General features: G+C 35.9%; 1 protein-coding gene across 2 annotated transcripts in view; it reads right to left on the bottom strand.

Moving 5' to 3' along the window:
- The window catches only part of side-IV (sidestep IV transmembrane protein), a 980,143-nt gene that overhangs the window by 188,739 nt on the left and 771,794 nt on the right, over nucleotides 1-19,610 (bottom strand). The window lies entirely within an intron of this gene.

The raw sequence follows: 19,610 nt of genomic DNA on the forward strand, positions 1-19,610 counted from the left end.
TTAATTGAGTCATAAATCCAATTTTACATTTAAAGTGAAAAAAATTTGAATCGTTCCAAAGTATATTAAGTACGTAACTGAAAACGTAGTCTATTGTTTTCAATCCAAACACTACTTTTCAATGTTAAGTGTATATTAAATAGATGATTACGGAACAATTATGTTGTTTGGGTTTTAGAAAAAAAATATTTGTTTAATGTACGAGCTTCTTGAGAACAATCTCTTGTTTGCTCTCTTCTAACAAATTTATTTAAGTTTGATTTAATTTGATTTGAGCTTATCGCCCCTTTCAGCACCGAGGCAATATGAGACGTGGATTTAAAGCTTAACATGGGATCTGAACCACATGAGTTTCCTTCGGGAATTGAACCTGGCTCTCCCATACGAAAGACATGTTATTTTCAACATGTTTTTCAACACGTTATTTGCAACATGTTATCTTCAACAGCTCAAATTTATTTTAGGTATTAGCAGCAGTTTCGTCTCGGAAAACTTTTTGTTTAAGTGTATTAAGTAGATGATTAAGGTCAAAATCTGTTGTTTGGTTTCTAAAAGCATTTTTATATATTAAATAGTTATATATATATATATATATATATATATATATATATATATATATATATATATATATATATATATATATATATATATTACTAGCTTTGATTACCCGCTTCGCAGGGTTGAAATGAAACGTTATCGGAGGTGTCACAGTTCATCTCAGCTACCCCGAAAACTATCGAATCAGCACTAATACCGGTAATTTTCGATCATTTATACATATACATACATACATACATACATATATATATATATATATATATATATATATATATATATATATATATATATATATATATATATATATATATATATATATATGTGTGTGTGTGTATGTATGTATGTATATGTATTTATATATATTCCTCTCCGCCAAGTTGCGGGACTGAATTTGGATTTAATAGGCATCGGAAGTGTCACTGTTCATCTCAGCGACCTCGACAACAATGGATCGACACTAATATCAGTCATTTTCGATCATTTTTAAATATCTCCCCCTCCCTTAAGTTGCACTGTCAAAGTGAAATGATAAAAAACATTCCAGGCAAGAACCTCATCTTTATTGAAAATTTGATTGAGATCGGTAGGGTGGTTCAAGAGTTATGAACTCACGAACATAGTCACTTTCATTATATATATATATATATATATATATATATATATATATATATATATATATATATATATATATATATATATATATATATATATATATATATATGAAATCTGTTCTTTTGTCTCTGCAATAAAGCGAACATTATTTTTTAATTGTATTAGGTACCTGTTTCAAAGGATAGTTTGCTGTTTTAAAATGTTGTTTGTTTATTATGGCAAGTGCATTAAATAGCGATCTAGAATGTTATCTGTTTTTTGCATGTGTTGCGGGAATAGGCGGCTCAGTGTTAGAATGCTTTCCTCTGATGCGTGAAGTCCCTGGTTCGTTCTCCGGCCAAGCAAGCTTGTGATGGGCAGCATCGTGCCTGTGAATTTTCTCGGAGTACTCCCCTTTCCTCCCATATTTTCATTCTATCAATATTTCCATCATCATTCACTTGACTTAATCATGATTTCTCTTACCCCAAAAGGCATAAAAAACGTTTAGCATACGCGCGTTTGGCGTGGGAGACCCGGGTTCGATTCCCAGCGGGAGCTCATGTGGTTCGGATTCCACGTTAATCACTAGGTCCACGTCTCATATAGCCTCGCTGCTGAAAGGAACGCTAAACTAAAATCAACTCAACCCAAAAGGCATAATCGTGGGACATTAAGCTGAAATATTTTCAAAGCATTATTGTCTTTGCGCTGTACATTAGTGAGACGTATCAATATGAGTCAACTGGTTTTCATCTATAAAACAGGCATTTTAATGTTTTTCACTATTTACAAGATTGATTTCTCGTTAAAGCCGATAAATTTCAAAGTACGTCGACACAAAAAGTCAATAACGTACACCATTTAACCTTCATAAAGTACGTAATATGTTCTAAGAAATATGCAACAATAAGCTTCTTTAGGCACTAAAATATCTATAATGATTTTAGTGGATTGCTAGGACAAGTTTCCTTAAAGAAAGAAAGAAAGAAGTTTTCAACAGAATCATTTATTTTATTGCACAGTTCCACGTGGAATAAGAAGGTGCTGTTACGTACATTTGTTCCTTTTGGCTCTTCTTCTTCTTACTTAATTGTATCGAATGCCTTATACAAATCAATAGAAATGTCAAGAGACACAAAAATGAAGAATCTTTAATTGTGTCACAACTTATTAACTTCTCTTTTTCTTCATATTTCTTCTTCTTTTAAACTACTAAGAGAGCTTTCGCACGAAAGAATGGGGAAACTCAACTTTACCACTGGTATTAAATGAATGGGAAAATGAGAGAGATCGATACCATTTTATTCACCTGGCAGATAGTGTTTCTCTTCGTCCTTTCAGTCAAGTAAAAGACAACAGATTTGAAAGGGAAGAAGAGACCCTCAAATGTCACTACAAAAGGAGACTTGCATGAAGAAAGGAGAGGACCCTGAACTGAGGAAATGTCGTCAAGAAAGTGGAAGTGTTATGTGTTGTGTGCATAATAGTGTGTGTTTCTTGTATATATACGGTTAAAATACATGAAATCTTCATTGACATTTGCTGAAATGCAACTAAGGAGTGGCGAGAAAAAAGAATTTGGGCTCCATGAACCTCGAAAGAAGGATAAAGCAGAGCACTTCGCGGTTACGCTAACTGGTGATGTTAAAAAAAATTAATGTTGTTGTAAAATTTGGAATGTTTGCATTTTAAAGCAGGGTTGCCAGATACGGTGCGATTTTGAAATTGATATTTACCTATTAAACAATTTGCCTTCACTGAAGATGAAAATCTCCAATTACAGAATTTGTTGACGCATATATTACCGACACGAGTTACGTTGGCTCAGCGGTAGAGCGCTTATCTCTGGTGTGTGGGTTCCATGGTTCGATCAACGGCCAAGTAAACTTGTGGTGGACAACATCGTGTCCGTAGGATTCCTTGGAGCACTCCAGTTTCCTCCCACTTTCTCATTCCACAATTTCTTCCATCTTTATTAACGTGTTTTATCGTCTCCATTAGCCTAAAGGGCATAATCATGGGTAATCGTAAACTAATGATTTCAATTTTTCATATGTTACCGATATAATGCAACCATCAGGAACAGAACAAAAATTATGAAGAAACAGCAAATGTCGTCGATTGTTTTGAAGCAAAAATACAAAGTAAATCTGCTACCAGGAAGGATTCACGTTCTTTCCTATATAAAAGTACCTGACTGCCAATTGCATCAAGGTAACGAGGTAATGTTACCTTTATATGGCATTGACAAGAAATAACTTCATAAATAAATTATTGATTTAATTTACTTGCTTAAACTTACTTATTTACCAACAAAAGCTCCAAATAAATCGCTAACCTCATTTCAGGATACACAACAAACCTTAACAACAATGAATTTTAAAAGAAGTTTTATGAATCTGGCTAGAGTTTATGTATTTAAAGAACCATTCCAGAATTAGCCTGCTAAGATCCTTTTTAAAAATCAGCAGATTCAAGTACAGAACTTTTAGATTACAAATCATTAACCAGTACAGGTCAATTACTCCTACTCAGTAATAGTCAAATCCAGTAGAGTAATAAAAAATGGTTATAACGGGTGAATCCACCAACACTCATTCATGTGAGACAGCTCTTTGGTTGAACTAGAGTTTAACGTCCTTTTCAGCATTGAGGCTATGTCAGACATATACTTACACCTTAACGTGGGATTCAAACCATATTACTTTTCATTGGGAATAGAACCGAACATCCTCATCGAAGGCGCGCACGCTAATATAGTACAATCACGAAAAGTTCTTTGTATAGAACAACGTTACAAAGGAATATTAGTCAAGAAAGTCAGAATCATGTATGTGTATTGGATATTCTAAGCATGGAGCCCACGGACAACAGGACGCTATTCTACAGGTCAAAATAAAGCGAAAATGCTATATAACAAAATACCTTCCGGGACCTCCTTAAGCCGCTATGGCAAATTAAAAATTTCACTATGTGGTAACGTCGCAGTTTAAGTTGGATCCATTGACATTACTCTACGAATCCATCCACCAATTAAAATCGATTGTTACTGCATTAGATGGTTCTAGTATCTATTGATTATATATATATATATATATATATATATATATATATATATATATATAGGCTTGCCAGACGCCCCGGTTTGACTACCTAACAAGGTCAGTTTTTAGTTGCAAAGTTATTTAACATCTTCCCCTGTTTCTTTCATTGTGGTATAGTGACGTTTTAAATCTTCGATCTGAGATCTTTCTTAAGGGTCTTCACTACAGCGAAATTAAACTGCCGCTAATTTTAGAGTTTTTCTGTAACATCTTCAAAACAAATAAAAATATTCGAAAAGCAGAAACGTAGTGAACTAGACAATACGATTTTGCGTGTGATACCTTCACCACAATTCACTTATCTGCTTTTGATATGCCGCTATTTACAGAACCCGCAAAAAATACTAAAACTAGCTACAGTTGCAAATCGCAAGATGATGGATGAGTTGTGATAACGGTAACACATGTAAAATCGTATTGTCTATTTCACTACGTTTGTGCTTTTCGAATATTTGTATTCGTTTTGAAGATATTACAGAAAAGCTCTAAAATTAGCGGTAGTTTAATTTCGCTGTAGTGAAGACCCTTAAGTTCTATGAGTTGACATCTGTAGTCATAATCAAGTCGTTGTATTGTAGTATATGTAATAGAGTGTTCCTAATAGTTGACATGTGTTTCAATTGGTTCATAATACCTAAAAGATCTTGCACATTTAATGATGAGCCGAAGTTCCAATTCCCATTGATGAAGAAAGGTTGTACTGAAAGGGCCGATAGAGTGAAATGCTACCAGTGCGAATTAGGATTTTCTATTGTTCATGGTGGACGTTCAGACATACAAGACCATTTAAAATCTAATAAATATAGTAAATGAAATATCTTGCAGAATTTTCACATTTCCAAGACTAAAGTCAGCGAAGTCATCCCGAAACAAAATCGTAAATACGCCACTGTAGGGACTAGAACCAGGGCCGGATTTAGCATTTTGGCGCCCCTAGGCCCAATAATTTTTTCCGCCCCCTAGTCTGGTTAAAGTTACTTTCCTAAAAAAACCTTTATTAAAAAATTATATCAGGCCTATATGTTAATTGCTTAAACACCACTCCACGATGCCAATAGTGTAACTTTACCAACAATTATTTGTTCCAATGAACTTCAAAATCAGAATGCTTTATTAGCCTGATTTTTTAAAATCAATTCAAAAAATATGTTAAATTATGGCTATTTATTTTTATTTCTAGATATTTTTAAATTTTTCTTCTCTCGGTCGTGCGTCCCCTGGGAGCTTGCGCCCATAGGCCCGGGCCTATTGGGAAATCCGGCCCTGACTAGAACATACGAAAGGTTTTAAATTTTTAACTCCTCAATTTTCATCTATTGTTTCAATAGTTACTACTAGTAGAAGAAAACTGTAATCAATATTTGAGTAAAAGCACACAAAGAACTGTGCTAGTGTCTACTGCCAGTGATCGTTGCAACAATTTGAAAGGTAAACTTTATATTCACCAATCAGTGTTCCAGAAACTGTGTAGAAATGAATGATCATGTTCCAATTCCGTTTGCCTACAGTGCAAACATTTAAGTCGGAGTGCTTGTTTTGAGTCAGTAAATACAGATAGTAGCTATAACTGCACACAAATCAGTTTAATGTAATTTAAATTCGCAGTATTTAACTAAGGAATGAGGAGAAATTTTAACTGAACAAAAGATAAATACATACATTTCCGTGTTGCTGAAGATTTAGTGATTACATAATCTTCTTACTTCACAGGACGATTGAAGAATATTCGACAAAAACAGATAAAGTTGTTTAGTTTAATATCCCCAGAATTCTATTACTTTACAGAATGAACAACGAATATAATCAAAAAATTCTGTTAAACGTCCATTAAATTCTGTTACTTTACAAAATGGTCAAAGAATATTTCATTTTAAAAAATGAAATTCTTTAGTTAAACGTCATTTCTTGGATTATGTTATTTTACAGGATGATCGGATGATCAATGAATATTTGATAAAAACAAATGAAATTTATCACTTTAACGACCAGGGAATTCTGTTGTTTTACAGGATGATAGTTGAATATTAGGTTTTAAAAAATTATCTTTTTCAGTTTAAGGTCTAAGTAGTTATTTATTATTTTTTCCATTTCGGAGACTAGCATTCGGAATTTGGAGATAAATCCTTGGTCACTTTATCTTATAAAATCTCCAAATCTGTAAATAATTTGTAATTCTTATCAAAAGTACGAGGGGCATCTAATAAGTTATCTACATAGACAGGAAGGGAGGGACGGTGGGGCGCTGTGCAATTTGAGGTCAGTTGGACCAATGCATGGCCATGAGCAGACTGTTTGTGTTACACCGCGTAGCGAATTTTTGTTCAAACGGCCCGGAAGGTTTAGACTGCCATTGCTGATTGTGGTTTTCAAGTGTTGAATCAACCTCTCTGCCGTACGGACATGACACTAGTAACTATTTCCTGTTCCGAGACCTGAAGAAACACCTGCAGGGACAATGTTTTTCGTCGGATAACGAAGCCGAACAAGCTGTTTGCCAGTGGTTTGCAGAACATAACAAAGGTTAATTTTTTCTCTGGGATTTCTTAGCTGTCAACAAAGTGGCGACGGAAAATAGACCTCCATGAGTACTACATCGAAAAACAGCGATGACCAGATAAGCCTATCTCCATTCCTTCCTGTCTATGTAGATAACTTATCGGACACCCCCTCGCATTTATAAAGTTATTATTGCATGATGGAATTCTAAGTTACAGAAAACAAAGAAGAAAGAACAATCTTGTTTTCAGCTTACACACGCTACCTAGGTAATCAGGATCTATATCTGTTAAATACAGAGTATACTATCAGACAGTCACAATCTGATTAGAAACAATAGAGTCAACCATAAATTGTAAATTAAATACAGTATGAGTTTGTTATAGTATCTCTACCAATAAACTTATTTAGATTTTTGGGCTTTCGGCATGTTAGCCCGTCACTTTTTTTCTTTTTTGAGGAATGACGTTCTTCAGCGAGCACACTATCCGGAGAAAGGGAAGGAAGAAAGCAGTCTGGTACCTATACGTTACGTACCATTCCGGCATTTGTCTGGTATGAATGAAGAAAACCCAGGTAAACCTCATTCAGGATGACTGGCCTGAAAAAGCCTAGCATGAAAAAGCCTACTTTTTGACCGAGAACCGGTGCCTCCACCGGGAACCGAACCCGGCACCAAAAACAAGAGCGTTTGCAACTACGTTACGCGGGGCCACTGCAATAAACTTATGTCTCCATTACAAAATAGGCCAGAGTTTCAAAGTTTTCACTCAATAGATTTCTTCTACTGAAAGCAGAGATTGAATAGAAAACAATTTTTGTGTAAGAATTAATAAAAAAAATTAATTATTTTGCAACGAACTACATAGTTAATTGAATTTCAGATTTATAACGTACTGAATTGAAACTGGCGAGGAGTAATAATTGCTCAAGTTCCTGCCAGCTGTTTCCAAAGGCTCTGTTTGTGATTACTACGTGCTTTCAGCTACAATATGCTTTTAATATCATTGTCTATAGTCAATCTAGAAAATTAAAATTTAAACAAAATAAAGATTTCTGAGAACAGTGATCGACATTTATAAAAATAACCATGTAAATTACGTTGAAATTGATTTTAAGAGAAAAAATGTCAAATTCAGCTATTGCCTTCACTTTCGAGTGACGATACGGGTAAAGAAGCTTAGGTAATCGTGAAAGCTAATTCGAATTTGAGATTTCTGTTGATTTGCACGTTTCATGGCAATGCTAAAGTAGTAATTTCTGGAGGCCTGTCCGTCTTTTCATCAGGTCGGCCGTCCGGATACAATAATATATGTACCCGACTAGAAGTCATACCGCTTAACATACCGGACCAAATTTTAAACTTAAATTTTCCCAGTGAGTTCTTTTTTAAACTTTTCTTCCTGTCCTCAAAATAAGAGTAACTGGAGGGTGAAAAAATTCGAATATATCCGAAACGCCTAGAACAATTTCGTTTATATTTCATAAATCAGTACTCTACTAACAATATAAATCAACATCAATTATAGAATCCTAACATGTGTTGTAAGCTGTCTTCCTTGAAAAAGACAAAATGGAGTTTTTTTTTTTTTTTTTAGGAGGGCAAGTTCTTTTCTGACATTTTGTCATAAACGATTAGCTTGATTTTGTTCATATTCGATAACTATAATATTTCATTAACGACTCTAGAATATCCTATACGTAATTTCCCTCAAAAACAATTCAGGACGTTTCTGTTTGCATTTCATAAATAATCATCTAGCCCTTAAGAGATCCGGGGTTTTTGGGCTATTTTTTAGACTTTCAGTCAAGCAGCTACTGCATCGTCACTATTTATCCTAGGATCATGGTTCATACCTCATTCTCTTCAGAATGGAGCTGTTCAAATGATACCACTTGCATGCTCATACCATATACCAGGAGCGGGAAAAACGATGTCAAAGGGAAAATTTCGAAGGGAATTTTTTCTCCCACTTTGGGCCCTCTTGGAGCGACCCTGTGTGAACGTAGCCATCTAAAAAAATCTGATAAATAGTACTTGGTATACTGAATGTGTGTGCCAAATTTCAATTTTCTATCTTGAATACCAAGGGCGGGAGAAATTTTATCAGGAATTCCCACCATGCCCCAAATTACCCTAAAACATCATGATCTCAGGCAAAAAATTTCCTGAGACATCTCTAATTACCCTAGGGTCATGTTTCGCCCATCATTCTCTTCAGAATAGAACTGCCTTTCAGGCGGTATGACACAAGTGTCTCCATCATGTATCTAAGGCGGGAAAATGAGGAAAAACGGGATTCTTTGGGTCTAAATATCCTTTTTTCAACTTTTAGCCCCCCTGGACCCTCCTGTTTTAACGCAGAGATCTGAAAAAACCGGTAAATACTACTCGATGGGCTGAATGTTTATGCACAATTCCAATTTTCCAGGTGCAGAAGTAAGCATGCCAAAAAAAATATACCGACAATGTCCCATATGCCCGTATACAGAGGGAAATTTTTAAACATTCCCTGAGACATCCCAAATTACCCTAGGGCCATGCGTCACACATCATTCTCTTCAGAATAGAGCTGCCTTTCAGGCGGTACCATTCACTTGTCTCCATTATGTATCTAAGGCGGGAAAATCCCCTGAAAGGGATATTTTGGTAAAAATTTCCCTTTTTCAACGTTTAGCCCCTCTTAACCCCCCTGTTTTAACGCAGAAATCTGAAAAAATCTGGGAAATACTACTCGGTGGACTGAACGTTTGAGCACAATTTCAATCTTCTAGGTGCAAAAATAAGCCAGCACAAAAATAGTACCGAAAATGTCCAAAATTCCCCTATACAGAAGTATATTTTGATAAAAAATTCCCTGACATTTCCCTAATTACCCTAGGGCCATGTGTCGCACATCATTCTCTTCAGAATAGAACTGCCTTTCAGGCGGTATGACTCACGTGTCTCCATTATGTATCTAAGGCGGGAAACTGAGAAAAAACGGGATTTTTTGGGTCTAAATATCCTTTTTTCAACTTTTAGCCCCCCTGGACCCCTCTGTTTTAACGCAGAGATCTGAAAAAAATCTGATAAATACTACTCGGTGGATTGCATGTTTGTGCAAAATTTCAATGTTCTACGTGCAAAAATAAGCCCGCCAAAAATACTTTACATACCCCCCCCCAAAAGTATTGGGCGAAAATATAAATCTTAGACTTATGACGTCATCACCTCCTATGTCTCGATACAGGAAGGTGTGAAACCATCCGTAATGTCTTCTGCAATGCCTCTGGACTTGAAAAAAAAACGGACGAAAAAGCTCAAATAGGAGAGTTATAACGCAATGTACCATGAAACACCCCGTATGGTACAAATTGTACCATGGGATCCCCAAAGGGCTAGTAATAAAAGAAAGTTGACCAATGTACTGAATATATTCATAACACTTGTGTTACATTTGCCGAAACGATTACACCAAGTGTTGTTATATATTTAGTGATTTGGTCATTTTCGTTTCATTAACACAAGTTCATAAATAAATTCAACAGTAACTCCAGCATCATTTAATTTAAGCAGTAATGGGGCCTTTACACTTCGCACGGCTAAATCGACTCGTTGCATTTGCGACTAAATCGAAGCAACTAGGCCGAATCAGATCGATGGATGTGTTCAATTGTTTCAACCGAAATTGCATGCTGCTTGTCGACTCGCTCTCCTCTGGTCGATTCGAAATCGACTGGCAATTTTAAAGATGTCCAAGCAAGCAGTAATTGGTACAATTTGCGGTGTTATAGCAGAAGAAAATAGAACGTCTTTCAATTCAGTTGCCAGTCGATTAGTCGCCTTCGATCAACAAGCGATTAAATTGAAGTCCCGTTTACACGGTCGATTAAGTTGAAAGTGACGTCAATTCAACTGAATCGAACGCAAATCGACTAAGTGTAAACGCCCCATAATAGAACGAAGTAGGAAATGAAATGAAATCTAAGTTTTACGTTCTACGATTATGCCGGTTAGGCTAAAGGAGACGGTGGTTATGAGAGATGAGTGAAATGGTGGAAGGAAAAATGGGAGGAAACGGGAGAACCCTTAGAAAATCCACGAGCACGGTGTTTGTCCACCACAAAGTCCACACGGCGCGAGCTGGGATCGAACCAGGGACCCCAAGCACCGGAGGTGAACGCTGTACCACTGAGCCACCGTGCCCCCACAGAACGAAGTAGGAAGATTAGTGTGGTGAAACGTACTTTTTATTGAGTTGAGTTGATTTTGAGTTAATGTCCCTTCCAGCAGCGAGGCTACATGAGAGGGAACCTATTGATAAACATGGAATCCGAACCACATGAGTGAACTCCCGCAGGGAATCAAACCCTGGTCTCCACTCCAAAAGGGGGGCCGCGGTGGCTCAGTGGTAGAGCGTTCACCTTTGGTGCTTGGGGTCCCGGGTTCGATCCCAGCCCCCGCCAAGTGAACTTTGTGGTGGACAAACACCGTGTGCGTGGGTTTTCTCGGGGTACTCCCGTTTCCTCCCACTTCCTTCATTCCACCATTTCATTCATTACTCATCATCACCGTCTCCTTTGGCCTAACCGCCATAATCGTGGGACGTAAAACTCAAAGATTTCATTTCATTTCCACTCCAAAAGGCGCATACGCTAACTGCTTAGGCACGGAGTTTTCCGCACATTTTATAAAACGTTCGCATTTGTAAACTCACACCACCAAAAATACACATCCAATGTTTGTACCTAGGTACAAAATCTTCTAATTCCCAGTAGCCTCGTAATCGAAAACATCCTTAACTGTTTAATCCGTATTCAAATCATAGCCTGCGGGCCAGAGTCAGTCCACCCCCTTTTGGAAATTAGTACTCAACAGGAAAGCCTGATTAAATGAAACAGGATGGCAGCATATTACAGTTCTTAATACCATTAGGGCTGATCTACGAGACGAGAGTTGAAGCTGTCTCGTCTCAAAAGGAAGGATGTCTTGAAATTGATGCTTCGTCTCGAAAATGCATCTGTTTCGGTTAAAAGAATCCTATCTCGTTCCGTATCTCATCACGAATATTTTATATTGTCTCGCGAGCAAATGTTAATACCGTATTATATAGCTTAGCGGTCCAGGAGTATCAGTGATGCCAACCCGTGGAAAAATCTTATTTTATGTGATTTTCTTATATTAATTTTTCACATAGGAATAAACTGAATTTTTGTCAAAATTGGCAGCACATATGGAAATCATATATCTATTTTCCAACAAAATTCTCTACGTAATCAGGAAGTGGTCAAAGCACGCTTGAATAAACGTGAAACCAGTGTTGATTGCCAAATTTTGTTGTTGAGAAGTGCATGTTAGTGTGAAAATGATTTATACAGGAAGTTGTAAATATCAAAAATAAAGCACCAAAGAACGTAAATTGTACTGTGTAATTTTAAAAGAAAATAATGAACGGAGAAAAGTAAACTACCAAACGACAAAAACAGCCAATTTCTAAAACGTCCCATGAAATAACTGGAGAATGAAATTTGTCACTTTCACTACATTCAGTAGAAGATTATGGCGCAAAAGCGTGATGGAAAAACTACATTCTGATAACAAAATGACTTGTATAAGGAATATATTTATTTGGAGTTTAGAAGATCGAAATTTACGAAGAAAGTAAGTGACATGTACAGTAGTTCCAATATTTTATAAATATTGAAAATGTTGTAATTAGTAGTAAATTTAAGAGTGAAATAAGAATTTCTGCCTTTGGAGATGAGATTTTACAAGGTTTCAAGTTGGTACCATTGATTGGCATTGCTAATGTGGTCCGCACTGTCTGACGGTTTGAAGATCCCTTGATGTAAGCTATTTAGCAATTGAGAAAAGTATTTGTAATAAACGTCAATGCAAAAGTTTAACAGCAACAGTTTAACATAGCAGTATATATTGCTATGTTTTCCTTTGGTAATTGTCTATTTTTACCTTACATCTTTGCTCTTATTTTTATACTTGTCTAGCAGTCACCTGAAACACACTTCAGGCGCGCATCCTGAAAAATTTTTGTTGAAAGGGATCCAAGCTTTGAGAAAGGGGTCCAAAATTACAATTTATAACGTCTATGTACTATTGAACGGAAATTACTCTGCAATTGAAAAAAAAACGATAAGTAATTGTAAAATACTTGACCTATACTTTCAGAGAAAGTGATAGAACCAGATTGTTTTTAAAAGAGAAAGGGTGCAGATGAAGTGTAAGATCAAATTTTAATGCTACATCAATCATTTCCCGGTTAAACAAGTATAATTTTATTCAGAAAATGTACAAATGTATGTTGAATTATTACGTTTTGGGGGATCTGGACTCGCTGGATTCCCTGTGAGCACGCCCCTGACACACTTACCAAAACCAAGACCTAATTTTAAACTTAAACCATCCTCGTGATCTTCACCCTCCTCCCGGTATCAGTGACATGGCCTTGATCGCAATGTATTGTTGTGTACATGACAATGTTTCTTTAAAATGCAATTTTAGTTACTAACTGAAGTTCATATTTTTCTTGAAACCCATAACATTTTTAATGATACTCTTCACGCCATACCATTACGCGAGTATCCCTATGCTACGTAAGAGGAAGAACAACATACTACATTCTGCTTTTATATTATTGTTGTCTAAAGAGAGTTCCAAATGGCTAGAGATCTGACAAATCTTAACGAAAATGCGCTCACTCCCTTCCACACTTTTTACCACTTGCATACCTGGCAACTGAGCATTACCAAACGATAATGGCCTTCTCTAATTGGTTGCTTGTGTTTAGATGTTGTCTACGCGACAGTAACACCCACAAATCTATTGGAATAGCATTTTCGAACGTGTTCTCGCAGAAACTACATACTAATTAACCAGGTACTTTGGTGGAGTATCAAATGAGATAAATCTTGACGGCCCTATAGTCATAGACGATTGCGGAAACTGTTCACTGGAGCCAAATTATCAAATTTTAATTAAGTAAGATACATTCAACAGCCAGTTTACTGTAGATAATGTAAAGCTTTCCAACAGGCCTGCATTCTATTTCCATTTGCCCTTCATTGTAACCGCTATATCAATAATTCACCTCTTTTCAATAGAATGTTATTAGTGAAAAGGTTTCACTTTCGTTGCACCATTTTAGATTGCAATGAGAATGATTTTGCCATACAACATATGAAAGTAATATAATGGCATTGAAGGTACAGTCAGCAAAATTTCTTCCCGTTTGATGAAATTAGTTTCGTAAATAACGTCAGACTGGGAAAACAATTTGAGTACAGTTTTCAGTAAATTAAAGAGAATGTAACTTTGTGTACGATACAGTCTTACCATCGTTATACGTTCCAGTCATATCATCGTTATTCTTAAACGAAAAAAAAAAACTTTTGTTGCTGACTGTACAGCAGCAACAGTAGCATAGGTCCACTGCAAATATTTAAAAAAAATAAACACCCTATTGGGGGTCTCAGATAAATGTTTCACACCTAGAGTGCACTCACAATAATGAAAAAAATGACAAACAAATGTTTAACAGAATAAAACCGCTAATATAGGAAAACGTTGGAACAAGTGATACATTTGTGCAGAATTTGAAAACATTTAAGAACTCCAAAGAATAGCGCACGCGCCTTTGGTGTGGTAGACCCGGGTTCGATTTCCGGCAGAAGCTGGATTTAGATTCAATGTTAAGCTGCAGGTCCATTTCTCAAATATTCTCGCTGCTGAATGGGACGCTAAATCCAGATGCAATGCAATGAAATTATTTTATGAACGATGATAATTACAATACTATTAAATATTATTTGGGTATTTGTGCAATGCGTATTGACGTCACATGCTCTATTCAATTAGGACTAGGATTAGGAATTACGGTTTTGGGCTTTCGGCGGCTATGCTTATATTAGCCCATCACGTATAGGGATGACGTCCCTCGGTGATCAGAGTACTCGGGAAATCGGGGAGGAAGAAAGGAATGGGAAAGGAAGGATTGCAGATTCAGGGCATTATATTAAGTACCATCCAGTCATTTGCCTGGAGCGAATGAGAGGAAATCTCACTCAAGATGGCTGGTCTGAAAATGCTTCTCACACTTTTTCGACCGTGTGTCTCCATTAAAAGCAGGAGAATTAGCGACTACGTCACGCAGAGCTACCTTCCTTTCGACATGTGCTCCATTAATGTCTTCGTACAATTGCCACCTATTTACAGCTGCGTAGAATGCATTTCGCAAAACAATGGTGCGGTAAGTAATACTGCACGACTACTTCGAACTTTGAAGCCATCCATACCATTTATTTGAGAATGGTTGTAAATGTCTGCCTTAGCAAATCTCTACACACAAAATCTAATGAGACAAATTTAGGTGACCGTGCACCATAGCCTATTGTCTAACAAATTGATATAACATCGATGATGTCCAACATGGAGTAACATTGTGACTGATGATCAACTTAAAAACAAACACAATATAAGTCAGTCAGCTAGCAATTTGAAAAGTGGTTCACTTGGTGAAGATTCTGATACGAAAACCCTATAATGCAGTTAGCGAAACACTACATCTGGTATTTAGTATCAGATAATTTCTTTGGCTCGTGTTTCTCCACCCGCCACCAAATTCAAAACCCAATCTAGCGTAACCAAATAAAGATGAACCAGAAATTTGCGTAAGCAACTACACCCAGTTCATTGCCAATCATGAAGCTAGTGATGTTAAATCTGTCAGCTATTTCTTTCGACACGTTATTGTATTTTGCGCTCCTTCATTACTGGGATCCAGGCCCTACTTCCTCCACTCTAGATACGCCTCTGGAATATCTCATTTCCTATAAATCACGAACTGACGAATATTCAAAATTTTGATTTCGAGGAAAACGACATTGAAAGTCGTAAATTTTGTGAATTACTAAGTATATACATACCGTGTATTGTAAAGCTCCACGCAAGCTGGACAACTGAGGTTAGGAGTCCCAGCAGAGCTCCGAGCAAGCTAACGGACAGGAAAGGAACCCTAGAGCTCTGAGCAAGCTAAAGGCTTTGAGTTAGGTTCCTCTCAAAGCTCCAAACAAGCTAAGAAAGTGGATCAGACCAGGCGAAGAGTCATAATAATCGTTGTGATCCTCCTGGTTTTATAAATGTTCCGGTGTGGTAGTCCTTCGTCGTGACATGATCAATTGTATTGCAGGGGCGGATCCAGGGGGTTATCGGGGCGATCACCCCCCCCAGAAAAGGAAACTTTTTTATTTTATATATAAATAAAATATATAATTTATTTTTGACGCTCTTAAAAGTAGCTCTAAGTAGCAGTATTACAACCCATCGCCCCCCTAGAAGTCCGTCCTGGATCCGCCCCTGTTGTGTTGTTGGTGTTGAAACATATTACAACATATTACAACATATTGAAACATATTACAATACGTATATTCGAAGCAAACTTAATGGAAGCTTCACACGCTGTCAGAATTGAGTACAAATTGTTCCAATATAAACAGCGAAACAAAATTTATCGTGTCGAATTTTGCATATTCACAGGTTCATGATGCATGGGACCCGGCATATTTGCCAGTTTGTGGAAACATTGACGATATATGGATTCAGTAGCAAGAATACGTTCAATCTCAACTCTCTATTGAAATCAGAAACAGTAATTATATCAATCCGGCTTCAGCATCACATTCCTGTAAGGTATAAGTTTACTTACTGTGGCTTCAAAATGTGAAACGAAATTCACTTGTTAGCCTGCAATCTGTTCAACCCTTTAAAAAAAATCAATAATATTACGATTCCATAGTAAACATATGTAGAAATACACACCATACGATATGTTCAGCATGTTATATGTCTTAACTATATTACGTGTCAGTATAAAACGTGAACAAAGAAAGTAATAAAAAAACGAAGAAACGTATATATTCATACGTAATTCTCGTCCTTGACGAGAAAGAGACAGTATATTTAAAATATAAATATGATTTATAGGTCCCACGGCATGTGGATGGGAAACCTGAAAAAGTAACGTTTACGTATGTAATGCGTAAGCGGCAACAACACATTTATATACGTGTTAGGTTAACGAAAAGAGTGCTCAAAGCGAACACACACACGCACGGAACAGAAATCACTCTTGGGTGCACATATTAAGTATAAAAGCAAATGGTTCGTTAAATGAAATTTCTCCCCAGCTGCTCTGGTGCGTTTTTACGACTGAGGTTTAGCTTGCAGCGCCTGAACTTCCAAATATACACTTGAGTATTTAAATAAAAGTCACCATAAAATGGAATCACACATGCTTGATATATATATATATATATATAAAGCATATATTTACCTATTAAATTGCTATAGGGGATTGTAAAACGAAATAATCAACGTATGGTTGTATAAAAGAATAAATGATAATATACAGATGCGATGTTATAATATTTATCCTGAAGCAAAGGCAATGAAATGGATGTGAAGTGAAGTAAATTGAATACAGTACATACACCGTACATACATACATTTCAATTTGGAAGGTAAAATTTTGTTTTACGTATTTGATTTGTTTTTAAAAAAAAACACACACACAGAAAACTGTTTCTGTTTTGAAATAAACATAGTGAGTTCCTGGATACACATGCATGACAAGTTCTATTAAATTATTTAGATGTAATTTGTTTATATGGTAAAATTGTGCCCATACAATCTCAAGCTATGTAATTTCCTTCTTAACAAAATCGTCTCTCTATGCAATGCTTATCTACGACATATATATATATATATATATATATATATATATATATATATATATATATATATATATATATAATGATGGAAAATGACTGATATTAGAGTCAAATGCATAGTTTTCGTGGTCGCTGAGATGAACAGTGACAATTCCGATGCCGTTTAAATCCAAATTCAGGCCAGCAACTTGGGGGAAGGATATATATATATATATATATATATATATATATATATATATATATATATATATATATATATAAATGATCGGCAAGACAAAAAACATCTTCTATCATAGAGTGCTTCAGTAATAGTAAAAAATGACTGACTAACGGAACATACAGGTATTACTAATCTTTCTTATTAGAGAAGCGAAGTGGGTAACTGACGCTTGTTTCCGATAAAATAGACAATTTTTCATTTACAAGCGGCAGCAAATGTGGTTATTTACCAATTAACTGTGGGATTTTTTTTCCCCAAAGATTAACCACATACATCAAGTGATTGATCTTATATTGAGCAAAACAAAATTATAAGGACGAATGTAAATCCTTATGTGTGGTTTCCGAGAAAATTGAGAAAAGCTAATGTTTTGTACCGTACATCTATAACAATGAAACTGGTGCTGAAGTGTACAGTAATCAACCTTCTTGTTGTGACACTAGCAAGATAACAAACGAAATTATGGTTAACGAAATGAAATCTAAACTTATGATTGTCTTAAATTTTACTTTGTTTTATTGTTGTTTATAGTATTGTCTGAATATAAAATATATCGCACCCCCATAATAAGACTGTCGTAATTAGTTGAAGATCGATTTTATAGGAAAGCCAAAATAAAAGTTGTATCTAAAGAAATGAAATGAAACATTTTAGTTTTACGCCCAACGGTTATGCCACGTAGGTTAAAAGAGACGGTGATGATAAGTAATGAATGAAATAGTGGAATGAAGAAAGTGAGAGGAAACGGGAGAATCGTGAAAACTCACACATACGGTGTTTGTCTATCAGAAAGTTCATTTGGTGCGAACTGGGTTCGATCCGGGGACTCTATGCACCAGAAGTGAACGCTCTACCACTACCTTTTTTTTTTTTTAAATAAAAACGTTTATTCCTGAATTTCTCGAGCATAAGTATTTTCCTTGGACAGGGCTTTTTTAAAACCCATACCAAAGTGGACAGAAACACGAACACAAACATATCCAGGATAGTAAAACTTCCAAAGATTTTCCCACCGAAAATCGAACCTAAAGGTGCGCTTTTGAAGGTGCAGGCGTTAGCCACGAAACCAGTAGTGGGGACATTGCCCATTATAAAATATTCCTGAGCAACCGTGTATATATATATTAAAAAAAGTGTTTATGCTTTCTGGTTTTGGAAATTGTAACGTTATTTTAATATATACATTAATAATTGCTGTAATAAAAATATTTCTTAAGTACATACAAATTTCAATTGTTACACATTGACAAATAGCAATGTCACGTGTACATCACATGAAGGAGTTTTGTTTCTTTATGGTGCGATATTTTCTCAATTATTATTAAAAACCGGAGCAGTAATATACTTACACAACTTACGGTTTTCAGAAAGATTAGGATGCAGATGAAATATATTCTTGGGACGCTTAATCGACTGCAGGAAAAACCCGCTTCGTCCTTATCTGATACTGTTTTCAATCTATAACGGCACAAGGGTAAAACCGGATTCTTATCGCTTTTGCTCTTTGTAGAGGACTATTGAAACCAGAAGCCATAGTGGATTTCTACCACTTTCGGGTTTAGTTTACGAGTAAAGTATATTGGGACATTTAATTGATTGCAAATAACCACTTTTTCTTATGACCGTTTGTACTATATGTCGATCAAAGTTAAAACTGGAATTGAAGTATTTTAGTGGAGATATTAAAGTATACATGCTTATATTCTTGAATATATATATGCATTCTTGGGATATATAGATATGAAGTATAGATATATTCATGGGACGCTTCATTGATTACAGAAAACTGGCTTCACGTTATCTGTTACAATTTTGACTCTATAACGATCAACGTTAAAACCAAAAATGTTTCATTTGTGTCGCTTATGGCTTTAGTAGAGAGATTAGAGTGGAAATGGAATATATTCTTAATA

This window comes from Thermobia domestica, chromosome 11 (genome assembly GCF_964235325.1).
Source record: "Thermobia domestica chromosome 11, izTheDome1.hap1.1, whole genome shotgun sequence".
Lineage (NCBI taxonomy): Eukaryota > Metazoa > Arthropoda > Insecta > Zygentoma > Lepismatidae > Thermobia > Thermobia domestica.